General features: G+C 33.5%; 1 long non-coding RNA gene across 1 annotated transcript; it reads right to left on the bottom strand.

Annotated features, from left to right (window-relative positions):
- Window positions 1-1,241: 1,241 nt before the first annotated feature.
- LOC136359881 (uncharacterized) lies at window positions 1,242-26,097 on the bottom strand. Its single transcript, XR_010743360.1, has 3 exons — window positions 25,997-26,097; window positions 20,851-20,933; window positions 1,242-1,373 (listed from the first exon to the last, which is right to left on the bottom strand). It is a non-coding gene; the product is annotated as an uncharacterized lncRNA (long non-coding RNA).
- Between the last annotated feature and the right edge of the window lie 1,490 nt (window positions 26,098-27,587).

Below are 27,587 nucleotides of genomic sequence, written 5' to 3'. Positions count from 1 at the left end.
TATGGTGTGCAGCAGTGTGATCTGATGACAGAAAAGTATTAAAATAGACACACACCTACCCCATCTTCATCCCCTGCTCTTGGTTTCAAGCTCCTTTCCTCATGAAATAAGAACTCAATCTAATTTTGAAAAATTGTCTAGGAGTAGAAAAGTCCAGTAACCCTTCTTTTGCCTTTTTTTTCCACATATGGAGGAAAAATAGTATGAAGAAGCATGATGGTGTGTAATAAAATCTTACAAGGATGTTAAAGCAATGTCAGAAAGAATGAGGACAGGTATGTGCTCAGAGGAAGTTATGTAGTGCAAGTGCACTGATCAAAGTGGTTTCAACATCTGCTGTAGCACACTTCATGTTCCTCAGCAATCCACACTGTGGATGATAAGAGGGAAGAGATAAAAGATTAATGTGACGTCATGGAGAATGTAAAGAAAGCTTTTACTTGCCCAGTATTTTAATAAGTATAAAATATATGTTTATGGAAACAGCAAGAGACACACAAACAGCTCAGAAAATTTTTTAAAGAATTTATAGAAATTAACTTTCACATTAGAAAATTAAGAATAAAATTTCAAAAAAATATAAAGACTAAATTAACTGTGCTCTATAGGGTATCTTCTCAGATGTATATTTTTCCCTAGTACTTTCTGAAATGTATTCTGCTGTGTAGATATTCCATTTTCTGATTGTGTGGTGCTGCTTCTGACTCAGCAACAGGATATAAGAGTCTTTTCTATCCACTACTTCCAAAGAGCAGTGCCTTCTCTGTGGCATGTTGCAGTCTACCTCTTATATAGGCACCACAGCCAAGAAGATGATTCTTATGTTCTTGTCACTGTAGTTTATGGATCTGAAAGGAGTAACATATAAGCTGACATATTGTTTTTTTTTCAAGATTTTATAAATAGAATTAACCTTCTGGGTCCAGTGAATTAACAAGACCACTCAAAGTTAGACCTTTAATAGACCTTTAAAATGCTAAGGATAAGAGATGACCAACACAGTTTAATTAAAAAAAAAAAAAAAAAAAAAAAAAAAAAAAAAAAAAAAAAAGCTCAGATTAATGGGTCTATAGAAAAGTAAGAAAACTATTAAATGAAGGGGAAAAATGATCCTGGGTCAGAAGAGACTATAAATAAAACATTGTATTTATTTATTATCATTACGAGGTAACACTGTGTAAGTGTTACTTACAGCACTGACAAGGATTAGCCTCTCCAACTTGATTTGTTCTGCTGAGGCTAAAACACTGCAGGATCCTCCAGACTCTGAGTTTATGTCACCTCCTGTCTATTGTGTGTGTCCAGACTCCTGCATGTGTCAGACACCATCCCACAGCCTGCTTCTTTGCAGAGTTAATCTTCTGGATCTTGATCTGAAAAGGAAATATTAGTCTGTAAAGTGTAAGCTTGCAGGTCATTTCTCATCAACATTGCAATTGTTATGGCTTATTCATGTAAAGTCTGGGATCTCATCATGCTACATTATTATAGCATTAGGAGGGGCAGAAGAGGTATGTAGCCTTTAGAATAGATAGAAGATAGAGTTTACACCCTGTTCAAGCCTTGCAGAAGGCAAGTATGTGCAATTTTGAATAAATATTGAATATTTTTGTGTTAAGTGCTCACAAAAAGAGGGAATTATGCTGGTGGAAGGGAATGAGGATAATCATAAGGGGGAAACAAAGGAGCACCATACTTTACTTTACTTTTACTTTATGTACTTTACATACTTTTACTTTAAAGTCTGGAGAGTCAGATTTTAGAATTATGAAGAATTCTAGAAAATAGAGAGAAAAGCAAAGGAGTGAAAGCTGAAAGAAAATATTATTGTTAATTCTACAATGGGAAGGATCCTTGTCATAATTATATTGGATCCCTGATAAAAGTAAATAATAATTATTTTATGGTAATCCATTATATAAAAAAATTCAAAAGCAGACATTGTATTAGGTTTTTCATTCATTCATCGCTCTTTGTCTTACAAATACATATCCCTTGTAAGAAGTCCCCCTCCTGCTTTCTTGTATGGCCCCCTTAGGTACTGGAAGGCTGCCTCCCCAGAACCTTATTTTCTTCAGGCTAAACAGCCCCAGCCTGTCTTCACAGGAGGGGTGCTCCAGCCCTCTGATCACCTTCATGGTCCCCCTGTGCATTTGCTCCAACAAGTCGATGTCCTTCCTGAGCTAGATGCAGATCTTCAGGTGAGGTCTCATCAAAGTGGAGCAGAGGCACAGAATCACCGACTTCAGCCTGGATAGAATTGCTTTACTGGGCTGCAGTGCACATTGCCACCTTGTGCCCAGCCTCTCATCCACCAGCCCTGCCAGGTCCCTCTGCTCAGCCTCCTCAGCCTGTAGTGACACGGGGGATGCCCCAACCCAGGTGCAGCACCTTGCACTTGGTTTTGAGAATTTTCTGAGGTTCCCATAGGTGCACTGCTTCAGTTTGTCCAGGTGCCTTTGGATGATATCACATCCTTCAGAAACATGTTACCTATCCTGACAGCAAAGAAAGCACGTTAAAATGCTGTGTGAAGGGTCATACAAGAAACAGCTTCTGTTTTCACAGAGTGGAACAAAACTGCAATCACATAGCAAGCACAGTGGGAAAGGAAGAAGTGCTGCAGCAACACCATGGTGCTCTACTAACCTGAGAAGAAGGAAACAACAAAATAAAGAAGATGAATGGGCAAATAATGAGTATGCAGAGGATGACAGAGAGTGTAGCTTTGGACACAAACTCTGAATGGAACTATGACAGACTACAGGACTTAGACATGACAGGTCACACAGTTTTGATGTAAATTCAGCTAGCTATTTAAACTGAAGTAAACTGCTGAAAACATGGACAATAGGAAAAAAACCTATCCTGAGTAAGACACTTGAGATAGCAAAGTTCAGCATGAAACTGATTATCTTTCTTGGCATATGTTTCTTTATATAAGCATTATACAACCAGAACAGTCTCCTTTCAGCAGCAATGAAAATTGCTACCTGATAAAATGAGGGAAACTCAAAAGAAAAAACCTCAAAAGCCCCAAACCAAACACTAAACCACGAAAGATCCCAAAACCTTACATTTGAGAGGGACAGTGAATGAAAACACAGTTGTGTTGTTTCTGTTGTTGACTGATTTTTTTCAAGAAATTAAGTAACATTTTGAATATTCTATTAAATTCTTGTCAACAGATTGTATAAACATGCTTAAAATACTATAATTACTATATTACAAGCATTGATAAATGCCATATAACTCTGTTCAACGAGTTGTTGTATGATCTACTGTATTTGGTTTGCGTGGCCAAACTTTGGTAGTGGGGGGCCACAGAGATGGCTTTTGTGAGAAGCTGCCAGAAGCTTCCTCCAGGTACAGCAGAGTGATTGCCTGACATCTTCAAAGATATGCACCTGGCCAAGGCTGGACCAAACAGATATATGGTGGTAAGACCGCTGCAAAAACATATTGAAGAAGAAAGAGGAAAAGAGGAAGGAGAAGGAGAAGGAGAAGAAAAGAATTCCACACTTTTAACTGAAGTCAGAAAAGACCTAGATGAGATGGACTCACGTTGGAGAAGTTAATGCAGAGCTCTGTGGGAGCGACCACAATGCTGGAGCAGGGGAAGCACTCCTCTCCATGAGCAGCAGGAAAAATAACTTGTGATGAACAGACCATAAGTCTTGTTCCCTGTGCCACTTGGGGAGGAGGTAGAGACGTGAAGGAGGGAGGGGTGAGGGAATGTATTTTTGAGGTTTTATTTTACTTCTCATTATTCTGTTCTGATTTTGTTAGTTATAAATTCAATTAATATCTTTAATTCAAGTCTATTCTGCCCATGACAGTATTTGGTGATGATCTCTACCATGATGAATGGATCTCTATCATGGTGAATGATCTCTACCAGTCCTTATCTCAACTCATGAACCTTTTGTTATATTTTCTCTCCCTTTTCCAGCTGTGGAAGGAAGTGATAGAGCAGCTTTGGTGATAGCCTGGAAGCTAGCAAGTTTCAACCTAGTTTCTACATCTACTTATGTAAAACACATATTACATTAAATAGCCTTTGTTAACTGCCATGAAATATCAATGACTTTTGGATGAAAAGTTTTTATATTATTTATATCGGCATTTCCATAAAACATTAACTCTTTTTTTTTTTTTTTTTAACATTTACCAAATCTATAAGGCAGATAAGCATCCATTACAGAAATAATATTGGAAGAAAAATCCATTAGAACGTAATTTTCCTAAATTTATTTTCCATTCTCATGACATCAATTCATTCTCTTAATTAAATTTTGTATTTATTCTCAAGTACAATTTTTTAACAAAACATTTTTTAACAAAAAAAATCATCAGTTTCACGTGTGATAATGAATTTAATTTTATTGGTATGATGGAATAAGCTGATGATGTTCATGCCATTCAGTTAGACAAAATTAATATACACAGCTCTTAAAAGTGAAACTAAGTTCTGCTGATAGAATGGAAACAAACAAACAAATCCAGAAAAGCAAACTAACCCAACCAATACAGGTTTTTTCCTAATTTTAGATAAATTACTATGCCTGTAACTGAGATTCATGGATTCAGAAAGATACACACCAGAATAATTACGTTTTTGTTTCAGTGTATGGGTGTTCCTGAGATAAATTTCTTTGCATCATAAATGTGTTCTACAGGACACCTATACATTTCTGAGGCAAATAAAAGTTTGTAGTTTGTTGAAAGAATATCCTAAGGGCTGTTGATGAGCACAAAATGTCTTCAGGGCTGGCAGGAACATCTAGTTACGTACTTTTTACTGCTATTGCCAATGGCATTCTAATGAACAGCTTGTCTTATCAGCAACCTGTTCTTTATTATAACAATAAATGGTACCATACAAGGCATCATTCTTCTCTGCTATAAGCATTATGATAATATATTCCTTTTGTTCAGAATCTGCAGGAAGAAGGAATTCTTTTCTTCTTTTATGCTTCACTCTAGGGTTGTTGACTATGCATAGAGAGCTGTAACAGCATTTAATGAAATCTTCCTTGGAAAACAGAAAGAATCCCATAAATTCTGAAGCAGAGCTATGCCAGAAGCAGAACACCTGCCACTGACTCCTTCCCATGGCTAACAGTAAAAGACTCACTGCTTGTAGGTAACAACCCACTGGCAGTAGGTATTCAGCTTTTGAAAACAGCTTTTGAATTTGATAGCTTTCTGCAACATGACCTGATACAGCCAGTGCTACATTCTACTACCAGCTTAAAGAAATTAGATGTTTTGGGGTTTTGTTTGTTTCTTTTTTATTTCACGTACTCAAGGATGTTGTTTCCTGAATAACAAATTAAGCTTATTCTGATACACACTTTTAAAATAAAAATTTCTACTTGATGGATCATAGATTTAAAGATCGAATAATATTATTTCAAAACCCCAAATCAGTTCCAGAAGAAAGAACACTTCATACAGATTGAACATTTTTCTGTACTATCTTGACTTATTTGACTAGTATATTTCCCAATTTATTCAATCATACCTGTTTGTAACAATGTTTTCCTTACATTTATGCTCTGAATCTTTCCAATTCACAGTAGTATTTTTCAGTGTGGTTCTACAATGTACCTAATATGTGAAAAATAATCACTGAAATTTTAAAGACATAAACCTACTGCCTCATAATACACCATGAAATTCTTTTCAATTCTTGCTTTTTAAAGTGATTACGTACATTCAAACCTAATCACATAAATTCTTTACAAATTTTCTTTTCTTCTCTATCCATACACATACACAAACACACCTTGTTAAAAAGGTAAGAAAAGACTAATTACCACAGAGCTTAGGGAGCTGTGGAAAGGAATGTACAGGCTTCTTTTGCCCATTAAAACTATGTGATTGAATAAATCATTAACATAGATACATATGAAGCAAACTGTGAAGCCCAGAATTACAAAAATATGTGTAAGTTGGTATTGTTTCCAAAACATGAAATAGCAATCGGAGAACCTGCAGTTTGGAGATCTCTTTATGACTGGGTCACTTTATATTACTTTCTTTTTCCCAATAGTTATGTAATATAGATAAAATGACCATTTTGAGCTATGACTAATACAGTCCTCTTTCACAACTCCAATGCTTAACCTTTGCAGTCTTTTTTCTCTGCTATGAGTGTCTTTATATACTTCCTCTTTTGATCCTGCAATGTCAAACTTTTAAAATATTTTGCATTTTTTTCTTCTCTTCATTATTGATTTTTCATTCTTATCTGTTGGTCATAGCCACTGCCTCTCCAGTATTTTTCCTTCCTCCTTATAAAAACCTCAGTAGTGGCATACATTTGGCTGTTTCATGCACATAGTACACCAACTTTGCCCTGGATCCTAACATCACCTACAGACACACTAAAATATTTCTACTTCAGTGTCTTTATTTAATTCAGCTCCCTTAAACAGTGCAACATATTTTAAGAGATTGATTACAAGCACGACTAAGAAATTTATTTGATTGTTTGCTTGGTTTTCATTTTATTTAGTATTCTGAGGTGTAGGACAACCACAAAGAATATAAAAGAAATTATTTAATTTTTATTATATAATAATAGCAAAATAAAATACATTCATTTCAATTTTAATGAAAAGATTGAGGAAAGTCCTTTTTTAACAAAATTCTGTAGTGTCAGTTTGCGTCTGCCTGTGTAGTTCAACTATATAGAAAATCTTAAATGGCAATAAAATTTTTTTGCTTTTGTTCTAATTTGCTAGCTTTTTAAGCTTTGTGTGGTGTTGGCATGAGTCCTATTAGAGTAAACATATCAATAAATATTGTTAATGTGATTATTTAAACACTCAGGTTTGGGTCGTTGTGTGAGAGTTATTCAGTATTTCCTCACTGAACTCCAAGACTTCATGATTTGCCATCTCTGTTCTCAGAAGCTCCCTGATATGGCTAGCAGATCTCTAAGAAAATTAATGTTTCTGTGGATGGACAGAAAGTGTAGAAGGTGAATTTCTTCATCACAGAGATTTGAGATTCAGAAACTGACAGAGCATCTTCAGAAATTTCTGTACAGAATTCTTTTTCCATATGGTTCACTTTGATTTTATCCATTTAGGGAATCTTGCCAAACCACTGTCAAAATTATTACACAATCTGCCCATTTGATTTTTTCACTAATTCCCCTGTGGTGAACATTTTCTATACACAAAGTAATCTTCTTCACTAGCTGTATTTCCCATGTGTCAAGAAGTACTATTTACTATTCTTGACTAGGAAGGACTCAGATTCAAACATCTTTCTGTTCCATAAAATGGCAGCAAGAGCAATTATTAACAATCCAGAAAGTCAAAATTACTGTCAAAATTTACCTCAGAAAATATTTTACTCTTTCCAATAAATTTAAAGATTTTTTTTTTTTTTTGTAACAGCTATTTTGTAGGAATTAAAAATGACTGATTAAAAAGTTTCTATAGGAATTTGGTGTACTAGTCACACTCAGTTTCCTTGCTGAAATGTTTCTTGGAGCTTTTGGAGTCGTCCAAATGAATCACAAATATACATAAAGCTTAAGAATTTATTGCAGTAAGGATATGTTCTGTCCAGCTAATTTATATGCATATTGTGTGAACTGAATTTCATACAGAAGAACCAGATATCCAACGAAAGATAAAAGTTGACCTACTCTGCAAACCAGGCACATAGATATCTCTGAGTACATGTATCTGAAGCTAAGACAAAAAAAGGAACTGTGCAGCAGTTAAGGTCAAACAAGCTGAAGAGATCTGATTCAAATACTTCTGGCTTTTACAGTCTCAGAGAAACTGCTGTTTCTGATAAAAGGGAGCGCACAGTCAAAATGTTAGAATCTCTGCTCCTGGAGCTAAATGGTAGTGTCATTAAAGTTTTTTTTCAAGCTACTCTAGACTATATTTTTATAAGAATTTTGTTCCTTGGTAGGAAATGTAATCAACAATTTGTTGCATTTGCAACCAGAATATTGAAATTTGCCTATTCAGGAAAAATACAATATATTATATATGCAATATGATATACATATATACAGAATATTGATGAATAAGCATATTTGAAAATATGAAGGAGTTGCTTGTTTAAAATTTCCTTTAAAAACAATAGTTCAGTAATTTTCCCTTTTTTTGGAAAAGTGTCCTTTTTTTTGTCTCAGATTTTAAATAATAACAACAGTTATCACGAAAAAAGGCTTTTTATTTTCCCATTTTTTTTATAATATTTTGCAACATGAAGCTTAAAACTCAACAAAACTGTAGGCTACATCTGCCTTTGTCTATAGAAGTCAAAGATTTTGCCATGAAGGAAAGGTCACATATAGCAATCCAAATAATAATGACCAGAGATGTTACATTTTCAGAAGGTTTAGTATTGAAGAATAAGCTGGGTAGAATTACTGCTGCATGGACATAGCTGAGTGTATATTTGCCAGTGCCCTGAGGTGAGATGAGCCACAGCCAAATTCTGTCTCTGAGAGTCCATCAGTGTTAGATAATCCTGTTGGAGACACTTTATCTCTGATTTTGCAATGTGTTTCTGAGAACCTTCAGATGGATCACAACTTTTTCCTTTTTCTAAGTCAGATTTTAATATCCCACTAATTTATGCATGAAAGTTAGCCTGAACCAAAACCATAATTTGGCCCAAAAACTGAAAAAAATCTTTCTAGTTAATTTGAGAAATTCAATTAATAATGATGAATTGAATGACTGAATAGAATGTGGGTACTTGACACAAGGTACTTCAAGACTCTGAGACAGAATTTTCCACTGCTGATAAATCAGGAATGGATAGGATTTAAACAGCTTGGAAGGAATGTGGTGTTAGCATTGATACCAGAAAGGTGAAAGAAACTGCATTAACAAGCAATTTTCCAGATACAATAAGAAAATACTTTATTTCTCTCACAAATGAATGTAGTATTTCTACATTACTATACTGTAAACTTTTCTATGTTTCATGCACAGCATTTTATTTCAGACTCTCTACTTGCAAGAAAGGAAAAATTGCCTATTGAAGATATCCAAAGAAGGTATTTATTTTTAGACATCTCAAGAAAATCTGATGTGAGGCTAAAGTTAATGGTATTTAATTTGAAGAAGGACTTACAGCTTTTGAACTTTGCTCTTATTACTGCAGATAATAGATAACAGATTGGATGATTAAATAATAGCAAGGAAACCTCTTTTTATTCCAGGTAGCAGCTATTATTCCTCCAGAGGTTTGGATTAGGCATGAATGGAGGACTATACCTTGCAATTCAGCTCTACATAATCAAAAATTTATAAAATAGCTATTCCACCCTAACTTAAAAGATTAACAATATTTAAAAATGAATATTAAAACAAGTTATTCAGAAACGTTATATATGAGATCCTCAAGATGGATCTTTTATATAGATTTATTTTTTTAATCAAAAATATGTACCTAAAAGCTTTTCAGCTATTTTAATAAAAAGTTTTGAGTAAATTTATCTGAGACTGAAACAAAATATGGAAATTAGTAACATAGTAATGCTGCTTTAATTTTATGAAAAAATCACTTCCTTTCGTAGGATATGTAGGCAACTTTCTAGTGCAGACTGCACAATTGCTCAATTTTTTATTTTTTTAGATGCTGCTGTTTTCCAATGAAGGCATTCTATGTCAAATTCCAGGACCTTTTCTTTCTGTCACTATGTAGTAACTATTTGGGTGCCTGTGTTGCTGGTCTGACTCAATGCAAGAAATTATAATTCCATGTAAATTCCTAAAGAAAAATGGACAATTTTCTTGAATTCAATTCAAGAAACTTTCATTCAAGACTTAATAACAGAACTCAGGGCCAACAGCTGTTCAGTGGGAGAACAGGACACAATACCTCAACCTGGAAGCAGCTCAAAACGTTTTACGTTTTGTATAGCAATTCTGCTATGTCTTAACTGAAAGTAAATATTGATTGAATGGAAAGTAAAATATTACAAGTTCCCTAAAACAGTAAGGCATATTTTTTCCATTTCTTTAATATAATGTTAAGTATTAGCATAAATAAATAATTTAATATATAGGAAAATATTTGTTATAAATATTTTCATGAACTTGTCTTGAAACAGTAGGCAACTTTTTTTGGCAACTTCATGAATACTAGACAGATATGTTCATTTTTTCTCTGTTTTTTCTTACGAAGCCATTAATCACAACCTTTTTGGCTTCACTTCATGATGATAATTACATAAGATAAAAACAGAAAAAAGGTATGCAGGTTTCTGTATATAGGTTGGAATGGTCCAGTACAATTTTGTGTTATGCTCATGTGTTTTCAAAGTACCATCGTTTTCCCAGAATTGCTGTTTCTCATGCTTGATTAAACTGGTTTCTCAAAATCATCTTTCTTAAACTGAGACTTACTCTGGTAACCTAAATCCAGCCTTATCTCTATATCTGTTTTGGAAAAAAAAATTTTGTTTGTTTTATTTTTGAGGGTGTGCTACTCTTGAGATGATTATTTTTTTCTCATGATCTTTTAGACCTAAACCCGGATTGACTGGAGCTGATCTGAGGTGGGTTTTCTCTTTGTTTGGTTAGGATTTGGGGTGGGGGTTTGTTGGTTTTTTGCTGCAAGAAAGGTGTAGTCAATCTTGGATACTTCTCACTAAAAGTCACATATCTCATAGCAACAGAAATGGCCATTTTTCCATAAACCAAATTATCCCTAGCAGTGCCTTTCCAAAGTATAAGGAACAATCAAACACATTGCAAAAAATATATTTTCATCATTCAAAGAATAAAGTGAATTGTCAGTGACCATTTCAAAATTAGTTTAAATAACACAAAGCAAGTAGTATTTTGTTTTTGCAACAACCTTTGGGCTAAAAGGAATCGTAACATATTGGCAATATTTGGAAGCTGATATTTAAGGAGACCTCTTTTTAGCCCTTCACTGGGGCTTCTATATTTAGGAATATTTGGGTAGAGATTGTGAAAAATAAACAGTATAGATTGATATTCAGAACCCCTAGTTATTTTTTCTTAAAGTTATTTTTATTAACTCAGAAGTGGAATGATGATGTCCAAAATCCATTCTATTTTCTGTGCTGTGTTTTTCACCTGTAAAATCATGCAGGTTTTTTTCTGGCTTCTCAGCACTGAATATATTTGTTAGCTAAAATTACCATACTAAATTCAGGGAAGAGTTTTTCTGAGGTGGCCCCTCTATACATAACTTCATGATCAGTTCTTTAGGATATAGGTAACGACACTGCATATTTCTATCATGCCTCAGTCTCTACAAGTATTAAAAAATAAAAAAGTTAGCATTGATTTTACATGCACTTGTAGCAGAATTTACTAAATTACATCTCAGTATTAAAACCACAAAGACACTGAGCCCCCTGTCATATACATGGCTGGCAGGACTCCTTTTAAGAATTACTTTTCCAACAGAAGATCATGATGCTAATACAAACTTCTCAAAGTTTACTGGTTTTGTGGAACACTGAAATAAAAACAGGATTTCTTCTTTTCCCTTTAGTAAATCTAGAATCACAGACAAAGAATTAATCTTGTCTTTTCACAAATTTATAACAGGAATGCAAGCAAAAAATTTAGTTGTCAGAAATGCAGTAGCTACTGTGAAATAACCATCAGCAGAGCAAATAAAACCCTCCATAAGAGCATGTTATTCTTCCCAGAGGACCATGTGAAAGCCATGTTCCTATGAAAAGCCCTGTTCTGTGAGCTCATTACTGTACCTGGGCAGCCTGCTATCACTGACACAACAATCTTTACTATACCTGAGCTATTTATTGAGAGAAAGAGGCACTGTGCAATAAATGACCTTAAGACCTTGAGAGAAAAAAAAAAATAAAGACCATTTCTTACTGTTTTTTAAGTAAAAATGTGCCTGTATACTGGAATACACCTAGTCATTTTCATGGTGACTATATGGAACATACAGTTCAGAAATCTATTAAAATAAGTCAATAGTCATTAATAAAATTATAAGGTAAAACATGTGTTTACCCTGCATTCTTTAGTGATTGGTAGCAGGGACAACTTTCAGAAAATAGCAGTGTTAGTCCTATATGTGCCTTATAATTCCACCTGCAGAGTCCTCTTACTGGATCATGCTGTTAATCTAGGTTACCTTAATTAGAAATTTGAAAGCTGATTTTATTTAAGGATATAAATACCTTCTTAGGAAAGAAAGATTTGAAAAGAGCAGGGTTGAATTGCTGTCTCCAGTATGACCTGATCTGCTCTCCACTGTTTCTCAATGAAACAATTTACCAACTTTCAAGCAAGCAATGTAGATCTAAATATGATCACAGCCAACCTAATTTTAGCCAGAATTAACAAAACAACGTATCTGAACCCCACAGAAGACAAGGCTTCCCTGGAAGCAGACAGAAATAATATAGTATTATAAATTGTAACACTACATAATATAATAATATTATTACTGATTTTATTAATATACTAACCATCCATGCTGAAGCACTCTCTTCTGAATGCCAGAACATTTTTCAAAAAGATTGCCCAGTTTATGTCCATTAACAAAAACACTGTTAGTATCTTTAGCCCTGTAAATTAATTATTTTACCACTTAATTAATTATTTTACCACTTTCATCAGATTAACAGTAACAGAAAAAAGATTTGTAAACCTTACAAAGGAGCTTAATTCAATATCATGTCAATATTTTAAGGCTAATGACACATTCAATGTATCTTCCATAGGTCACTTACTACCTCAAGCCTTCAAGGTCTGCAAGTGCTGCTCTGTCTTGTATCCAGGGCCCCAGACCCTTCATAATATTCTTAATGGCAAATTTTGGTTTATTTTACTCTATGTATATTATTAATCTATCAGGAAAAGAACCTAATAAAACAACAAAAATTAAATAAATTTATTAATATCTACACTCACCAGCTAATTCTCTTATTTTCAGACAGGTGGTTATTTTTGGATTATGAGAAACAACAGATTCTCCTTGGATCCACTTAAGGATGCCAAAAATGTTCTGGTGGGGTAGATGTTATTATATCAACTGACATACCCTGGCTTTTTCTGATGTTTACTGGGGATAAATCACAGATAAGAATACAGCTGTGAGACTGCTATGAAATAAAGCAGGACAGATTGATTTCTCTGCAAATGGAGTTTCTGTTGATACCATGATATAATCAAGTGATTGGTGGGGTTGTCTGACAACTGCAGGTCTTCTTTTCCATCTTCTATTCCCCCTGTAGTCTTTCATTTACTTTGTTATAGTTCATTATTGTATTTTCCTATAGCTCATATTTATTTCAGTATTATCTTTCTTTTTATGGCGATTACAGCACCATAGATACAATTTTATTGTGTAGTTTTTTTTCTTGCTACTTGTGCCTGAGGACACACTATGCTCTCAGATAAAAATGACAGCTGTTATCAGTTATGCTAAGGAAATAAAATGGTGGAATAGGTCATGTCCTTTTCTAGAAATCCATCTTTTTTCAACTGGAAATATTTAGCAGCAATAATTCTGACTACTGGAACTTAAATCCTATGTCTATGATAATGAAACCACATGGGAAATATTCATATTTGGAAATATTTTCCTAGTTCAAATCACTCCTGCATCTGCTACTACCAATACACATGAAGGAGAATTTTTAACAGTCATTATGAAAAATGTATACTACAAGAGATAATGTATTTAAAACCTTGTTGCAGTATAACATGACAATAAAGACATACTTCATATTTGCAACTAATAGTGTAGTAGACATAATTTGGTGCTAGATTCTTGAAAGAAAAATGGATGAGACTTTGTGTTCAATAGCAAAACAGATTAACTTAGTTACTGGAAAAAGTAGAAAATAATGAAACACATCATTCTAGAGGTTTCCAGTTTCTGTAGTCAACTAGGATGTGATTAGTGGATGCCTGAAATAATGAGCCTTCTTTTCTCAAAATAACTTGAAATTCTTACAAAGTTCCCAGTTCACTTCAGTGTCCTCTGTATATAGTTGCCTAAGTCATTGCATTCTTAATGTAAATTTAAATGCACTAAAACTGCAGCAACAAATTGCATAAGTGATTGCATGTATAATTGGTTAATGTAGGATGATATAGCACAGATATGTAGATGCCACGTAACGAAAAATTCTTAAAGAGTTTGATGGATTTAAATTAATGTTTCTTTGGAAATTTTATAGTGTCAAAAGAAGGAAAACATTCAAAGTCTAATTCTACCTTCCTTAGAAATGGTTATATAGAGTATAATTTCATTACTTCCATGTGATGATTCAGAATATGAAAGAGACATCAACTACTATAATAATTCAAATGAGCTTTTGGCAAATAAAGGCAAGAAAGTTTTCATAGATTCTGCCACATATTAACTTTATTTATTCTTCTGTGTGTGTTTACATTGATTACCTTGACCTTGATTGATTTTATAGATGTTGATTATGAATTAATGAATATGTGAGTTGAATATAAGAAGGATTTGGAATATTAAATGATTGCATAACTGCTAAGTATTATGACGTAAATAAATTGTAAGTCACTTGCTAAATGCTGCAAATTAATTCCATTTGATTGTGTACCTATATATGCATATATATATATGTATATATAAGAAAAGTTAATGTTTAATTGAATTTATGCAATGCGATTTGAAATATTAATACAGATCAAAGGCAAAATATCAGTAACATATTGTCTGAATAATACTTACAGGGGCAGAGAAAGGGCAACCATTTCCATGTGGCCAGCTGCGATTGTGGCCTTTAAAAATATATTATACCCACATCAATTTTTTGGGGCTGCTTGACTCCAAGGCCATCTGTCTGGATGGCAGAATGCCCATTCAGAAGTTGGTGGAGCTTTTTCCATTAGGCAGAGATGCCAGGTATCAATAGGACTGGGGTAGGAAGACCTGCAGAACACTGCAAAGGACATCTGTTCTCCAGAAAGGAAGAGAGAAGTCCATCTTCTGTGACAGCCCCACTACACTGACACCACATGCTCCCTTGCACCTATTGACACCTGTTCATAGTTATATGCCAAAATAACACGAAAAAAATGAGCCATCTCTGAACAATGGAAAATGGGTAGCACGGGCTGTTAAAGACCTCTGTGGCTGCCAGGAAAATAGGTTTCACTGTGGTAAGCATCTGGGAAACCAAGGAAGACCATATGGGACATCAGAATCAAAGTCCAGGCATTTTGTATACCAACAAGCCCCTGGCAAACAATATTTCTTGGAAACAACCAAAATTACAAAACAACAGTAAATGAAGAAGATCTAGTCACAGCTTTTTTTTCCACTTTTAATTAGAAGTGCAAATTAAGGATACTAGCAAATCACTAGAAGTATGTGTTATTCCTCTATGTGCCTTATAAAGAAAGAGTATAACTTCTAACCTTCTGAGTTCATTAAAATTGTGGATTACATATTACAAAATAAGTAAATACAGGATAACTTGCTATTTTGTCATGTCATCCTGTCAGATAAATGACCAAATTAACCATTCTTCCAAATGAAATAGCTATATGACACATACATAGAGATGCTGAAATTTTTGTACTGACCTGTAGATTATAATAATGGTGTGAGACTTTTATATTTCTTTTATCATATCCAGCTTTAAAGATTAAGTATATTAACATTTATTAGTAGTTTTTTCAGGGAGAACACCAAGTCTTTTGGAGACAAAGTTGTGGCTAATGGGTATGTATGTATAAAACCTGTCATGCAAATGCATGAAAAAGGAGCTTTTAGTCCAGTGTACCAACTTTGACAGCTGTCAATAAAAATACTTTGTGGTGAGTGTGAGAACTAGTGCTTCTTCTACAAAGTGATGGAAAAAAAAAAAAAAAGTCTTTGATTTAGAGATATTTAATATACATCCAGCTAAAAACTATTACTTATCTGAGAACTTAAAAACAAATTAAAATATTTATTATACATTTAAGAAATTCCTTAGTTTGTTTTTTCCCTAAAAAACTAAATATGCTTTCATTATAAAAGTTAGCCACTAATTAGTTGATACATGTTTTGCAGAATTAGTTGCTTTCTCACTGAATAATGGAATATTGTCTGTTTAGGATGTATTTCTGAATCACAAGGAACAATTAATAAAAAGCCATCAGTTGAAGACAACAAAATCATTTATTTTTATGGGTCCAGGATATAAATCTATGTCTTATTGTAATGAGTTGCATGGAGCTGTCTTGGGGGATATCAAGAGTCAGTTGAGAGCTTATGGGTCAAAATTAGAGGACAGACTGCAAGTGGCACTGTTGTAGCATATATTTCCTACAGACCTAATGATTAGGAAAAAGTAGAGGAGCTTTTCTTCATGCAGCCGAAGGAAACTGCAAATTCTTTGTCCTCATCATGATTTTAAGCACTCTGGTGTCTGTTGGAAGTATAGCAGTGCTCAAGACATATAAGAGATTTCTTGACTGACAGCAGGATTACAGCCTTGGATTTCAACCCCTTCAGATATTTGTTTGAGAGTCATATTGGAATAAACCCTGGAGAGAAAAGGGGTCCAGGAGAACTGGTTATTATTAAAGCTTCCACCAAGCTCAGTAACAGTTCAGTCTAAAAAGTAGGAAGTTGAAAAAAGATGGCAAGAATCTATACGGATGAGCAAAGACTTCTTGTCTGAATTCAGAAGTAAAGTAGGTGTACAACAGATAGAAATAGGGGGAGTGGACTCAGAAAGACTTTAAATTTTCTGTCCATTCATGCAGATTTATGGAGTTAGAAAATCCAGAACCTGGAGATGAATTTGCCAAGTCTTGTAAAGTATTCTGCAGGTGAAATAAGAGAGAGGGAAGATTATGGACAACAAGAGTCCTGGACTGAATGAGGTAGGGAGTCTGAGTCAAAGAACTCCAGAAAATGCTGAGGTCACTAATAACCTGAATGATGGAACAAAGTGCACTCTCAGCAAGTTTGCAGATGATAGAAAACTGGGAATGATAATGCATCAGATTGAGCTGATTCCAGAGGGATACAAAAAGGCTGGAGAAATGACTACAGAGGGCCCACATACATCTAAACAACAAAGGGAGAACCAAGTCCTGAATCTGGGGAAGAACAACCCCACACAACTGCATAGGGTGATGACTCACCAGCTAGAAAAGGGCTTTGCAAGAGACAACAGCAAGGTGACCACAAGCCAGCAACTTCTCCATGCGACAAGGAAGCTGAGCAGCCTGGGCTGCATTAGGAGAAGTGTTGACAGCAGGTCGATGGACATGATCCTTAGCTTCTACTTAGCACTGATAAGACCACCCCTAAAGTGCCCAATTCTGGACATGAAGGAGATACAGACTTAATGAAGTGAGTCTGGCACAACGCCACAAGGAGGATTGAGGGGCTAAGAAGCATCTTTTGTTTGAGGAGAGGTGGAAAAAGCTAGGATTCTTTAGCCTGGAGAAGAGAAAGGTCAGGGAGAATCTTATCAATATGTCCCAATTAGCTGAAGGAAGGGTACAAAGAAGCTGGGACAGGCAGTTTTCAGTGGGACTGAAAGGAAAAGTCAATGAACACAAATACAGGTGCTTGCAACTCCACCTGAATACAAGAAAATGCTTTTCTACTGTGAGGGTGGTGAAACTCTGGAGGTTTCCAAGAGAGGTGGAGTCCCCAGTCTAGAGATATTTAAAGGATAACTTTCTCTAGCTGACCATGCTTGAGCAGACAGTTTGGGAGAGATCATCTCAAGACACGCCTTCCAATCAAAAAAATTATGTGGATTGTGTGTTTCTGTGAATATTAAATTTTGTGAATGGAACAAATGGTTAACAGATATGTTTGACAAAAATAACTAATCATCAGAGTTTAATTCCACAATTTAAAATTGCATTGTTAATGTTTTTAATACATCTGATATAATTATTTTAAACTTATCTTAAAGGTTCCATATTCTTAATTCTGACTATTCCCTAGACATGTTTATAAATAGGATTCTATTATTTTTATTAATAATAAATAATATAAATATACATTATTAAATATAATTTCCCTTCCATTTGTATGAAGAAGAGAAACTTTTAATTGGTTGACTGAAGCATCTTAAAAAGAAAGCCATTAAAAAGCATATAGAATTCTGAGAGAGATTTCCTCATGAATTTTACTTTGTGTTGTTATTTTCAAAATATGAAATATGAAAAAGAAAAGCTTGAGCTCTGTATCCCTCATTTGTGAACAAAAAATAATGTGGCTTTTTTCAGGAATGCACAAAATCAAAAATTTCCAGAAAATGTTAATATTAAGTACTATATAAATTCTTAACATATATTGCAATGAAGTATTAATGTTTATACTTAACTATATATAGCGTGAAAGGAACTATTTTTAAGGTTATAGAAATGTGTTTCTAATTAAAGTGTGAAAATTTCTGCACTATTGCTGCAATAACTACTAACTTGAGTAGTGATCAAGTTGTCAAGCAGAGTTTAAATCTTGCATGCATGTGATTTTATGCTCCAACAAGTGTTTCTGATTTTATCAGATTAGACAAACTTCCACATTTCAGAAAAACATGGCTTCTTGTGTGACTATCAGTAGGATTCATGAGAAGTTCTTTGCCTAATTTCTAGTCTTTTCCTCACATTCTTCATATTTCAAACATACAAAGACACTTTTATGAATTGTACATTTTCACACATTTATTACATGGAAATGAATTCAAACAACAGCTGTGTGTTCAGCTGTTCTTGGTGATAGCCATCATGGTTTAACAGGTCTCTCTCCAGTTTCTTATCTCAGGAACAAATAACCTCCCAAGAATACTTGTAATAGATTCAAGATGACAGGCAGTGTAGTAATAACATTTTTAACTGGCTGAAAAGCAGGCATATTTCTCATTCCAGGGAGTTTCTAGACAGAACTTGCATCTCCCAACTGAAAGGCTAAATTTGGTATATAGTGCACCTCTATTAAGATTTTATGTTATATTCCACAAAGTTCATGTGAAAACATAAGTTTTTAAGCGATATTAAGATCACTTTTGTAAGTAATGTGAAGTTTTTGCTGTTAATGACAATACCTGCAACATAAATACTAAGGAAGTCTACTTCTATTTTCATATTAAAAAATGAAATTTTTTCATTAAAAACATTTAAAGAATGTAAATAATGACTATATTATAAATAATGAATATAATATAACTTAAAACATTAAAAGAATATTTTTCACTGCATTGTACATAATTTACTAGCATTGGTTAGAAAATATTGATTGTTCAATGTAGGCTTTTTGTTCTGGAACTAAAACTGCGTCTTGAAAAAATTCAAACATGGGTATGTATATAATAAAGAACTATTGACAGTATATATGGGGTTAAAAATGAAAATTATTTCTGCAACTGCAAAGCTGGGGAATAGAACCTCAGCTTCACTGCAACCAGGATGTGGCTTTCATGCTATTGTTTTAACCAAATCAAGTATAACTTTGCCTGGGTAATCAGGGGGGAGGGAGGATAAGGACAATTTGTACTTAGGCCTATGTATCTTATAAATAAAGCTATTTTCTACTAGGTTAGGTGAAACTATACCTAATCATCATATGATAGATAATATAATTGTAACTATTGTTGGTAGCTGAATATGATTATTACCTTAAACCAGAATCGTAAGAATCACAAGGGAAGATATTTACCAAAATTCATGCTTGGGTGTATACAATAGAACAATGGAAGGCTTAATGATTAACATAGAGTTGTATAAAGAAATGATATAAGACTGTTCACCTTTTGAGCCCTCGTTGGAGTTGGATTTGGGTCTGTGCCTTGACTCCCAGAGCTCTTCAATAAAGCACTTCATATAATCATTCTGTGATTATGTGTTTTCCATGCTAACATTATTATCTCTGCTATGCTCAACATTGTGTAAATTGGCAGTTATTTTATTTTGTTCTTTACACTTGGAACTCAGTGCTACATGCAAGAAATATTTCCACCGAAAAATATACAGACAATTAAAAATCTGTAAGGAACTTCTTCTTTGAAAAATCAAGCTGTTTGTAGGAACAAATAACATCTCCATATTTATAGAAAGGACAGTAAAGCTTGCTGAAAAAGTTTATTGATTAGTGCTCCTTCATTCTGATTCAAGTGTTACTTTATATATGCGTAGATTTTTAAAAATATTCTTTCACAAAGGAAAGACTATATAAAATTATTTAACATCATAATTAATATTGTTTTCATAAATACAATGTACAGGAAAAATACAAAGTGGAAAAGGACATGTTTCTAAATTCCTAAAATGAGCTAAGCACAGAATATTCACCTTTTGCTTTATATAGCTGATATGTAGGTTCAACATACTATTATCAACCAATTATATTTAGAGCTACTCAGTGAAGCAGAGAAAATATAGTTTAGTATACATGAAAAAATGCTATCAGAGTATTAAGTAATGTTTTATTAAATTTTATTAAATAATATTTTCCCCAATGCATTTATAACAGATTTCAAAATCATGTATTATGTTTACATCAAAATTTTGGCATCTATTTTTTGTCTGTATTTAATTAAATATATAAATGGTAAGATTTCCTCATCTGATAATCTTAGTAGGTGATCTACTGTTTTTCTATGGTAGATAGAAAAGGTAGATCAAAATCAATTTGGGCCAGGGAGCAGGATAACACACCCACCATGTACTAACTGTACATTAAGAAAAAAAATCTAAAATGAGCAGTTAATTAGCTATTTTTCAATTATTTTTTTGTCTAAAATGTCTGTTAAATATTAGATATGCAGATGAGTACAGCAATTGAGCATGAGTAGTTCAGAGTTAACTAGTAGGAATTTTTAAAATGTATAAATTAAACAATACTCACATGGGATTTTGATTTCTACCAAATGACTAGACATCTCATTTGCCATTTCTTGGTTGCTTTGGATACAGAGATGACCTGCAACACTGAAAATATTCCTTCTGTAAGTAATACTTCTGTGGTATTAGATTTATATCTTTAGCGAGTAGCAGGTTAGGAAAAGGGACTTTGAAATGTGACCTCCATAACTGATTCCTCACATATTCCCCTCTTGAAATTCTATCTTATAGGAAAAAGGAGTCAGATTTTAGTAATTTAACTGACATCCTTCTGAATAACATACAGTTCTTCTCTGACTTGGATTTACAGATAGATACTTTCTTGGCACATGCATTATTAGTATATGTGAACATGGTTATCACACATAAAGAAATTCTTTTAGAATTATTTTTTTCATCATGATAAAAGGAAAAATTATGGATTTATTTTTTTCCTGTGGATTGTTTTAAAACTTGCTACCTTATTTAAATAAAGATGTTTGGCCAAGATAATATCTACTGTTTTTTCATCAGATTTCTAATTAAATCTTATTTGTTTTCCTTTGTTCTCAGGTTCAGAGCTATCACTAGAAAACATATGTTTTTAAAGTCAAAGTTTGGGCTTTGTTATAGAATGGCTTAATTTTAATTACAGTGATAGATTTAAAACTCTAGGTACTGATTTAAGATAACAAATTCTTAAATATATATATATTTAGTTGCTGTTTTTAAAATATTTAATTTTATTATTATTTTGGCTCTTCCTCTGTGTGTACTTTCATACTTATATGAAAGTAGGGATAATCGAAGATAAACACAAGTCTCAAACTTCGGAACTATATCTGCTGTGCTCTGGAAAATAATCTTTCTGTAATTGAAACTACAAACAGAGCAAAGATTAAGAACAACGAAGCCACAAGCTGGGTTTATTACATAAAGCATCAGTGTGATATTAAATTAAATTACTTGGGTTTCTTTTTGGCCTTTTTATAGTCAATAAATAATGAACAGAGGTAAGCTACACCAAAGCAGAAGGTAAAGATTAGGCTGCCTTAACAAAATTCCATAGGAAAAAATAGTTAATTCTTGTGCTTTTGGAGAATTTCAATAATATCCAATACTTAAAAATGTTAAGATATTTCTTAAAAGCAATGTAGTATTGAACTTAAATATTGAAGAATAAATTAAAGATCTTAATTTAAATATCTGTTTGTTAAAGTCAGTATCACAGTTTAAATAGCTCTTCAGATATTCCTTGAAGAAAGGAAAATGTATTTCCATCAAAGAAATAGTATTTTTTCCCTTTTGGTTGTTTAGGGAATTTAGAACAACTTTTCTCCTGTTTGAGACATAACAGGTGCCAAATATTTGATAAAGAAATCCAGACATCAATGACTATTTATGTAAATCAGAAATTAGAATTTCTCTTTCCAGGAAACAAACAGTCTTCTATTTCTTTGTGGTAAAGCAGGGGGATTGTTTCATCAGCAAAATAAATTATAAGGCAGTATGATTAGTAGAATAAACATGTATTTATATTATAAAATGACTAATGAATATCTTATTTAGTAGCACATTCTTAAATATCTCTGAAAGAGTTCTGTAGAAAGACAAAAAATTTCTTTAAGAAAGAAAAAATGGGGTGGCTATCAAATGTTCATCTCATCTGATGAGTACTTGTCAGTGTTATGAATGATGGTGTAGTAGGAGAAAACAAATAGATTTGACAGAGTAGCAAATCACAGAAATCAAAGTCTTCTAAAAGCTGTTGCAAGAAATCTCCATTCTGAGAAAATCGTTCACATATTGAAAAAACAAAATGTCAATTAATAGAATAAATGTTTTCTTCGTTACTTGCCCAGACACAGTAAGAAAATGGTAGATTAGGCCTCGGGGAACAAAATTTATTATGAGCATGAAAAATGTTACAGTTCTAATGCAGTTTTTAAATGACAGAATAATATGTTATGGATCATTTGATTTTTTTGTATGAAAACGCTACTCAGCGCCCAAAAAGGCATATGCTGCTAACGGCATGTATTGCAGTCCTTTCCTTATGACAGCTGGCAACTAGCAAATGCCAGTCAAAACACAAAATGTCAAGCAGAAATTCTTCTCAATAAATGCATTTGTTCAGATAATACTACCTAAGTAAACTTTGGAAAAATGTTTCTATTATTTTTAGATGCATCATGCAAGAGATCAACTACATTAACTCTTCAATAGTACACACAAATATGTAATTCAAAAGCTGAGACAATATATACCCCCCTTTACAGGACTTGCTATTGTTTCTGTTATTAATATTTTTAAACAAAATCAACTTCAACTTTTCTAGTCAAAATATTTAAGGTGACAGTAGAACATTGTCTTTTTTTACATAATAATAAAAAAGTCTCATTTCAGAAAAGATTATGACTTGTATAGATTACTGCTACCAAAATTTTTGCTTTCATTGAATTAATAAATTATGAGATATTTAGTTTAACAACAGTTTGTATAGAAATCACCATTTGTCTCCTTCAGAAGTGACAAACTATTAATTCTGATTTGTTTCCTACAAGTTAACTTGTCACAACAAAATCCATTATTTAGGAAATTACATTTTTCCTCCCTATAGTTTTCTAATTTTTTTTTTTACTCATAAGCACCATTTCAGTGTTCTCTTATTTATTCTGCTGCATTATGTAGTTGCCTTGTCATTTGAGGTCTGTATGTGTTTAAACAAAGTTTAAAAATTTTTAAAATTTATTAGAAGTAGAAGGAAACAGGAAATGTTCATTAAAAAAGAAAAAGAATGGTTGCCTTTTAGGAAAATTGCGCATCAAATAATTTGATTAAAATTTCATGTGATTTTCAAAAAAGACAGAGAAAAGCTGAGTAATAAAGCAAATTATGTAGAATGCCATCAAAATAACTTAAGTGTTGTTTATAGACATATATACTTCATGTCCAGCTTCCTGACTTATGCTGCTTAAAATTTTCTGAATTGATCCCTGTTCAGAACTGAGCAAGTATTTCAGTGTTATTTTTTATCTAGTGTCAATTCAAAGTGAATAGTGTGTTTTCAAAGTCAATGAGGAATTTTTGTGTCAGTCAAAGATATCTAAAGCAACTATGAAATAACTACAATAATAGACTTCAATGAATAACCATTTCAATTTGAAATCAAGGGTTTCAAACCTTATCAGCAGAAATATTTTTCCAAGATGAATACAATAATTAATAATTGCATTAATAATTATAGAAGATAAGTAGTCAAATTTATACATTCAAAAGAGTAGAAAATTATATGGGAACACACAGTCATCATCATATGGATAAGCTAGCCCAGATCACAAGGAGCCACTCACATGTAATTGTGGTGGATTACCCTGTAGGTAGCTAAGCCCCATACGGCCTCTCATTTTCTCACTCCTCCACAGAAGAATGAATAAAAGGCAGCTAAATGATTTTTACTAGAAATTTTCTGCATTTTAGTTTAAAAATGAAAATTTGAATGTGAGATTTCTGAATAATATTTTAAATATAAAGAGTTTCAGAAGTGTGTTTGCTATATGATATGTGAGTAATAACTAGAATAACCTTATTTATGAACAGGCCTTACTTCAATGCAGCAACAATTTTTAAAATTGGGCTGTTTGACTTGTGAAATAAGGAAGTTTTTCTCTAGAAAAGAGCAACAAAGTTGGTGAAGGGTCTGGAGCACAAGTCTTATGAGAACCAGCTCAGGGAGTGGAGTTTTAGCCTGGAGAAAATAAGACCCAGAGGAGATCTCGTTGCTCTCTACAACTGCCTGAAAGGAGGTCGTAGTCAGGTGAGGGTCCACTTTCTCTTTCAGGTAACAAGTGACAGGGTGAGAGGAAATGTCACTGTGTTCACCATGGGAGTTCAGGCTAGGTACAAGCCAAATTTCTTCATGGAAAGGGTTATAAAGCACTAGAACAGACTGCTCAGGGAAGCAGTTAAGTCACCATCTCCAAAAGTTTTCAGTGGATATGACACCTGAGGACATGCCACCACTTCCTTTAGGGTAGAACACGGTGGTGGTCCTGTGCTGCCTCTTGGACTTGGTGATTTTAAAGATCTTTTCCAACCTTAGCAATGCTATGATTCTGTGTTTGGTCTATGAACTCACTGATTAGAAACTAATTATTAGTGCCTAATGTTGGAATAAATGGAGAAGTATATTTAAGTGTGTAAATATATAAAATATATTTTAAAGTAATTTTATTTTGTGACAGTTAGAAAATCTTTTTTTCTAACTATTATGGAGTCATTCTTTCTGAGTTTCAAGTGGCTGCAGTTTTCTTTGGTTTTTTGTAAAACAATTATCAGAAATATCAGAACTAATTATCAGAAAAATCATGGGTTAAAATTTCAAATTTTTCTGCGTGAAAAGTATGTAATGATTACTCCTTTTTGAGATATAATGATGTAATTTTTGCCTGATACCAATTGATTTGCACCTGCTTAGTGTAGGCCAAATATCAATCAATCCTCAGAAAGTATAAAATATAAAAATAACCTGAAATCCCCAAATCCAACAAAAACAGCTAATAGTTGATTCCTAATATAATAGTGTCCTGATTTCAGCTGGGATAGAGTTAATTCCTCTTCAATATCTGGTACCAGGCTCTGTTCTGGATTCAGTATGACAATAACAATTATAACATACGGATGTTTCAGTTCAAGGACGTGTTTGTGTCTCATGCTCTGCCAGTAAGAAGGTGTAAAAAATCCCTGGAAGCCAGGAAGGGTGATCTGAAATGGTCAGAGGGGTATTCCACACCATAGGACATCATGCTCAGTATAAAAAGTGGGGGAGTACCAGGAAGAAGGAATGATTGGTGGGTGGTAATAAGGTCTGGCATCACTCAGCAGGTGGTGAGCAACTGAATTGTCCATCACTTGTTTTTCCTCGGGTTTTCTCAGGTTTTGAGTTTTTTCTTTTATCACCATCAGGATTTTTATTTACTATTATATTACCTTTGTTTCAATTAATAAACTGTTTTTATCTCAAAAACAACTTTTACTTTTGATTCTCCTCCCCATTCCACCATGGTAGAGAGGGTGAGCAAACAGCTGTGTGGTATTTAGTTTCCAGTTGAGCTTGAACCATGACAAAGAGCAATGACAAACAATAACAAAGTGTAACGCAATATTCATACCTGAATCTTAGTTCACTCTTCCTGCACTAGTGTTTAAGGTTTGGTTCCCTTTAAAGATCTCTAAAAGTTGTTTTTTCTTTTTCTGGTTTTGTTAATTTCCCCATTTCAATGTAGTACAAGGAATGTCTGCAGAAAGCAAAAATAATTACAGTCTGTTTAGGAAATGAATTAAATATCTAAGAAGAAAGGAAAAAATTCTGATTTCTTTTTTAACCTCTGTTGGAGAAGAATCACCTAAAAAAATTCCTTCACATTTACTGCCTTAGCAATCCTAACCAAACATGACTTGAAAGGTAGAACAAGTTGCAGTTCACTTTTCAGAAATTAGTTTCTAAACATATACAAGTTTATAGAAGATTATTTTAAGGAAATGGGAAAATGGGAATACCCCAGACTAGAAATGGGTAAATATTTATGGAATCAGCTCATAAGAGCAAAGGCATAGGGTAATTCTACAGGCATAGAGATGTCCAGGTGCCCAGTAGCCTTTACACTACTAGATGGTCCAAGTGAAACACTGAATATCTCTTTAATTAATCATTCATCTCTCTTTTAAAATGTCAAGTCCTGCAGGTAACAAAAAAAAAAAATCTTGAATGACATAATTAATGATGAGACTCCAAAAGTAGTCTTTAAGTGTTTTAATGAATTTACAGAACTGATCCAGGCAGTGAAACAAACAAAAAAAAGCCTTGAAAGCTCTTACCCCTGCACTGGTAAAGCTATTAGGCACTTAATTTGATGCTCACACATTGTTATTTAGAGAGGAAGGATGCCCATTCATGTAGGAAAGGAGTCGATATATGAGCAAGTTTTGTAACAATCCAGAAGAAAGGCTAAACAGAATAAAACTTCTGATTGTAAATGAGAAAAGGTCTCTGATTATACATTGAAATTAAGATGCTAGCAACTGTTTAATAAAATGCTAATGTTAAAAAATAATTAGGGTATATTAAGACAGAGAAAACAGGTAGCTTTAAAATAGAGAACATGTATCTATCAGGTAAAACAAGTTAAAATAAAGGCCTCATAAGGCAGTCTTTTTCCTATCCAGTGTTTGTGTTGTGGGTAGTTCATTCTGACTTCTCCACCATCAACAAACTTTGAGTCACTGTTGTGTTGGAAATAACTTCACATGACTCTCACTAAGTTCCTAGAGAAATTTTTAAAATAGTCTAAAGATCTGAAGAATGAAAGACTATACACACCATTCCTGTCACCTGCATGGCTCTCTGTAACAATTTCTGTGCATTAGCAGAACTAACTTAATCATGAGCTAAAATAACTACCATAGAGAATGAAAATTTAGCCTGATTATGCTGAAGCCTGCCCTTACTGTCCTCTACATTCATGGTTGCCACATTCAGTCTTTCAACAGAAATACATCACTGGGGCATTTTGGTTTCTGGATATGCTAGTTTCACTAACTGCTGCATCTTCTTACTGGCTGCCCTTGCTTCTTACAGCATAAGCATTTCCCTAACTGAACATGCTCAGTTACTTTCAGGGAAAATCTCCTCCTGAATTATGATTCTTATAAGACAGTGCATTGCTGCTACAACAAAACAAACTAAACCCTCAGTTCATACAG

This window comes from Sylvia atricapilla, chromosome 4 (genome assembly GCF_009819655.1).
Source record: "Sylvia atricapilla isolate bSylAtr1 chromosome 4, bSylAtr1.pri, whole genome shotgun sequence".
Classification (NCBI taxonomy): Eukaryota; Metazoa; Chordata; class Aves; order Passeriformes; family Sylviidae; genus Sylvia; species Sylvia atricapilla.
This window is presented reverse-complemented; position numbering and strand designations above follow the sequence as displayed.